The following is a 5,826-nucleotide window of genomic DNA, read 5'->3' as shown; positions in this document are numbered from 1 at the left end:
GTTGCGGAAGGTGCGACAGGTGAACTGGGCCCGGCGGCGCATCCGCGCGTGCACGACGACCTCCTCCTTGGACAGGCAGTGCAGGCGCTTGTCGTAGGTCTCGCGGCCACCGAAGAGCCCGCCTCACATCCTCCCCAGCATCACTCCTCCCTCCTTCTTCTTCTCCCCTCCTCCTTGCCCTTGCCCTTGGCCTCCACCGATCTGGAGAGGCGACCTCCGACGAGGCTTGTGGCGCCCCCATCCTCCCCGGTGCGGTTGACCCGCGGCGCCCACGGAGATGACCTAGGTTTAGGTGAAGGGCGCCATGGCGGAGGCGTGGCTGCACCACGAGCAAGCGTGGCGGGTGCGCAGGCGCGGTGGGTGCGGCGGGGCAGGAAGGGGGCGCGGAAGGGAGAGAGAGAGGCGGGCGCGGGAGGGAGAGAGGGAGGCGAGCGGGCTGGAGGGGGAGGGTAATGAGCCCTAAGTGCTCTATAGGATACTCGTCGGGGAGCTCCTGGTCGTCGGGCTGTGCGGCGGCCACCGTGGCCCCTTCCTGCCGGCGGCGGAGGTGGCGCACGACCCAAGGCTGGGGCGGGGCGTTCGGGTTTGAGCGGCGCCAGATCGGAGGGGCGAAAGGAGGACACCGGGCGAAGGTGGGGAAGGAGGAGAGGGAGGCGCTGGTGGGGAGGAGGAGGCGGTGCGAGCGGGAGAGGAGCCGGCCGGAGGGGTGGAAGGAGTAGGCTGGGCGGCGGGGGGGAAGGAGGAGAGGAGGCGCGTGGGAGGGGAGGGGAGAGGAGGCGCACGCGAGGGGAGCCGGCTAGGGTTTTTTCCCACGGGAGCCGCCCCTTTATACCCCCCCCCCTCTGCAAAATGACGAAAATGCCCCGGTGGGGGCACGGTAATTACGCGCGGTGGCACGAACGAGGTAAAACTGTTCATTGCAACAGTAAAATTTTTTTATCCGACGGACGAGGTCGCTCCAAGGGTCGATCCGACGGCCCAGATTCCATCAAGCGCGCAGATCCAACGGCCAGGAACGCCAAGCGGCTGAGGAGGCTGAAGGATGACTGGCATTCTTGTTTCTCGATTGGTATTGCCAATATTTGGCAATGCCAACATTTGGCTAGCCAACTATTGGCAGCAAACTAATCATGCTTCTACAATCTAAAATATGTCTATATACATCCGTATATAGTCCATATTGAAATCTCTAGACTTATATTTAGAAGTGGAGGGAGCTTGTGCTTTAGAAGCTTCTATAAATATGATAATCTTGTGGTGCACTAGAAACCACTTCTAAGATGTTGTTAGATTGTTCTCTTTTAGAGGTCTACACCATAATATTTAAGGATGTTAAATATACATGAACACACAAAGATATTGTGCTCACTATATAATTAATGCAATTGTTGGATACTATTCACAGAGGTTTGTTGTTGCATCATATAGTTTGACTTTAGCAAAAACATTTTTTTGGTGATATACATTAAGTGTGTAGAGAAAAGGACTATAGTTAATAATCAGTAATGTTGTTATGTCTTTAACTATGACGATATTAAAAAATTGTACCCATGAAGACTATACTATGGTACAAATGAATTTAAAAATATAAAAGTTTAGTATAAAACATATATTTGTATTTCTCCCATAGTTAAATGAGTACATTTGCAATAGAACATTCTAAATTTGTCTTGATTACGATGAGTATGTAGGGGATGGCCAAGGCAGAGGCGAGACCACAATTGAGGAGCTGGAAGAGTATCTACAAGTATGGATGCGACGAGTAGAAGACATCAACACATGGATTGATAATGTGTATAAGGATGCGGAGACAACGGAGAAATAGTTGAGACGAATGGTACACACAACCAGCGAGAGTGGAAGGGTGTCAATGGAGGGTCCGACAAGCTAGATGAGGTGGCAACGAACCCCGATACGATATCTAGGTTAGTCAACATTAAAGAAAAATAGGTACATAATTTATATAAAAAACTAACATTATCTCGTTCTGGAGGTTGTAATACTTACATAGTATTGCAAACAAAGATTTTGTTGGCGACATCTGTGACATATATTCTTGAAAACGGTGAGAAAAACATATTATTCTCATGTTCATAATATTCTCTACCCAACCACCTTAAAATTTGCCAAAGAGGAAGTTTGGAATTATTCACATTATCTTTTTTTCACCTTTAGTCATAGTTTTCTTTTTTTTCTTTGGATGATTTCCAATTTTTGATATACTTAACGAATATGTATTCTCTATTTTATTTTTCTACCAACATTGGCAAAATGCCAGAGTCGTTGGGATGCAAAACCCCGATAAAAGGTTTTTGTTGCCAAAACCTTAGTGCGAGGAGAAGAGGGGCAAGGCTTCCATTGATATATCTTCCTCCTCGTCCTCCTCCTCCGATGACAATAATGACAAAAATAATGCCCTCGATCGCAATGACAACAACCCAATCCCAATGTGTACAAAGGGAGGTGGCCCATGAATATTCACATTTCTCTTCCTTAAGATTGTATCCCTCCTTGTCCAACATAGATCAACTCTTCTAAAATATAAGCAAGAATGCAAACGAAATCCAAGGGCAAAAAGAAAGTGCAAAGCAAAATTTACCTTTTTTGGTTTTTGGAAAGAACTAGTGTTCTGCAACATGGGTCTTGTTTGAAAAAAAAAATGGTTCAGGGGACATTGTAACAGGGCTCCTGTTGTAGAGGGCTGATCCCAACATATGTATTGTTTCAAAGGAAGAAATGATTCAACAGAGATTGCAAAAAAGCTCATGTTGCAAAGGGTCGGGGACAACACTAGGCTTGTAGCAAAGGTTGATGCTCATGTGGGAGAGATTAGGCGGCTATTTTCAGCAAACGGCTGCCAAGGTGATCGATCTTTTTAAATTATCACCCGACCAACGCGTAGCACTACCCCATGTTTGTGTCCAACACCAACCCTACTATTTTTTGGTCATAATCATATTAGTGGTCCTATCTTGATGGATGTCAAATACTTGGTACAACTTTACTCCGAGAAGGTAATAAGTGTGGCTCCCCTCTAAGCAGTCGAATCATTCGTTTTCTTAAGTGGCGGCGAGGGTTAAACCTCATCTCCAAGCAAAAACGGTGAGCTCGTGGATTCGCTTCCCTCCGCCTCCTGCTCCAGCGGCTGGTGGGGAGGGGGGGGGGAGAATTCCGGTGTCTTGGCTGCGGTTAGTAGTTTAGGTTAGTGCTTTTAGTCCTCACAAGGGGCAACGTTTAGGTCAAGGGAGGCGTTTGGGCGGACCGCGGTGCTTCTTCTTACAGTTGGTATTCCTGGCTCCGATTCACCTTGACTTCGTCCATCTGGACGGATTCAACAGACCTCCGACGTACATTCCTGCTGCCCCCTTGGGGCGGCAAAGCTAGGGTTTCTTGCCATGTGTGTGCGAGAACGAGATCCGGTGTGTGACACTTCAGATCAATTCAAGGTTTCGACAACGAGAGCGACTGTGGCTCCAGGGCGCTTGTCATTAGGGGCACGCGCGTGAAGCCTTCCCAACTGTCCTCGACAAGGTCCGGCCGGTTCCGGTAGGAGACCGACGATAGTAGCATTGTCAGCGGCTAGTTCTGGCGGCGGCGATAGTAGTCCTTCGGCGGTTTAAGGACCTCGATGTGATTTTTAGTATGTTTGGGGTGCTTTGTACTCCCGCTGACTTTTTATAATAGCTCCGAGTCTCTTCTCAAAAAAAAAAATCTTCTTATCCCTAGTGTATTTTTTTCCATCCCCTTGAATGAAACCATTGGCCATAAAAATACCCGGCCAAAGCCGTGTGTGGCCACTTATTTTGCACAGCAGCACCCACCACTGTCTACTCCACTTCAGCACGAACAAAATATTCTTCCCCGAAAGCCAAGGAGTGCCCATTTTGCCGGCACGCCACGGTGGGCCCTTTTTTGCCTGCCTGCCTGGAGCTGGATGACTGAGACCAGACCACGGGCGCCTCACCGGTCAAGTCCAACCACCACTCGCTCGCAAAAGCCGGCGATCGCGGCGGATCCGACGACCCAGGCCGGGTCAAAGCCCATCCCCTCGAGATCCCCCGCCGCCCGCCCTGCCCCCACGTGCCCCGGCCCCACCTGTCACCCCCCAGTCCACGCTCCTTCCCTCCCCTCCCCCAAAGCCACCACCCGCTTTCTCTCCTTCCTATTTCCCGCTTTTACTTTCCCCACTCCATTCTTTTACTCCCTCCCCTCTTCTCCCCCTCCGACCTCGCCCGCCGCCGTCGTCGAGCCTCCTCCTCCATCTCGGCGCGGTGTCGTTGGCCGCCCCACGCCCCTGGATCGGGGCGCGCGCGCGTGGGTTTCTTCACCCTCCCCTACACCCAGGTACGGTGATCCTGATCCCGGACGCTCCGGCCCCCCTGCTTCTTTCTTTCTTTCTTTCTTTCTTTCTGCGCGCGCTCCTCCGGTGCTCCGGTAGCCGTTCACCGACGGGATCCGTGCCGGCTCCGCTTTCCAATGCGGCTGTTGGTCGCGCTTGCTAGGTTGCTAGTGCTCTGCCCGCCGGACGGCGCGGGATCCTTCAGAACCGATTGGCAGATCTGCGGCTGTTCGTTCCAATGCGGTTCTGTGGCGCCGGAACGCGCCACTCTGGGTAGTGGGGAATGGCGCCCGATGTGTCTGACTCTGGATTGGTGGTGCCAGCGCAGGGGCAGGCTCCTGGGAAATTTTCTTGTCTGGTGGGATTCAGTTCGCTTCGCATGCAGCCGTCGCTTCTTGGCTCGGATGCTAGTCAATTCATAGTGTTTCGGTGACTGCATTATTGGTTCAGACTTCATAGAGATAGATAGATAGGCATCCAACTGTAGATGGACGCAGTCGTGGTTGGTAGGGATATCTAATTTTATCAACTATACATACACGCCACCCAAACCAAATAATAAGTGCAGTTCTCCGGTATAGTTCTTATTAAATTATGGAGCACCGCTCCCAAATTCATACCATCGAACTTATAACAACAACACAGCCCATTTTGATTATTACAAAATCGCAAAACCCGAAAGTCGCCAGCCAGCACCTACTCAGGGAGACATCTGAATTGTGCAGTGTGCACTTCACTCCCTGCTCAACTCAAACACCGCAAGTCCAACAGTGGGATTGTATGGAACCAATGTATATGCAGTTGTATCATCGATTGCTCCGCGTCTTATCTCCAAATGGATTTACCATGACTTGATTAGTTCCAACGTTTGTTCATCTTGCAGCTGAAGAGAATCCTGCCGCTGCGGTTCTGTACCAAGTGGCTGGCGAGGAGCCGTGTGAGTTGCTGAAACAAGTGTGAACCTTGGAAGCTGGTAAAAGTTCTGTGGACCGGCAGGTCTGGTGTTGGGAAGAACCTTTTGTGATCAAATAATTTGAACAAGGTACAAACTCAAATGTTCCATGCACCTTGTATACGCACATAGCTGATTCATGTTAGTATTAACTGGGAATAAAAAGAGGCACCAGTTTTGACCCTTTGAAGAAGTGTGTATCCCTTGCTATTTTCTCTTGTACCAGTTTATGCATCTATTTAGTATTTACACCTAAACCAAGTAGACACTATTTTTTGAAAACAATGAAAATACTGCAAACATACCTTATATTTACTTAAAGAAAGGAAAATATCAACCCAAACTCCATCATCTCTTTCTTCATGTACCTTTGTTTCCTCGTCCTCTTGCTGACCACTGACATATGAACCCAAGTCCAAGACTCCAAGCCAACGGGGCTCTGAACCTCTTGGCCTCTACCGTGTGTGTATCGCCACCTGCCCTTCAACTGCTATCGTGCCGTATCTTACTACCAGCTACTGCCAACTTCTCAATC

The 5,826-nt window shown here is 49.8% G+C and overlaps 1 protein-coding gene across 3 annotated transcripts in view; it reads left to right on the top strand.

Annotated features, from left to right (window-relative positions):
• Positions 1 to 4,184: 4,184 nt before the first annotated feature.
• The window catches only part of LOC119349814, a 4,932-nt gene continuing 3,290 nt past the window's right edge, over positions 4,185 to 5,826 (top strand). For all 3 annotated transcript variants that reach the window (XM_037617903.1, XM_037617904.1, XM_037617902.1), the window contains exons 1-2: positions 4,185 to 4,344; positions 5,223 to 5,381. The gene's annotated coding sequence lies outside the window, so the exon portion shown is untranslated. The remainder of the gene's footprint in view (positions 4,345 to 5,222; positions 5,382 to 5,826) is intronic.

Source organism: Triticum dicoccoides, chromosome 1B (assembly GCF_002162155.2).
Source record: "Triticum dicoccoides isolate Atlit2015 ecotype Zavitan chromosome 1B, WEW_v2.0, whole genome shotgun sequence".
Taxonomy (NCBI): domain Eukaryota; kingdom Viridiplantae; phylum Streptophyta; class Magnoliopsida; order Poales; family Poaceae; genus Triticum; species Triticum dicoccoides.
This window is presented reverse-complemented; position numbering and strand designations above follow the sequence as displayed.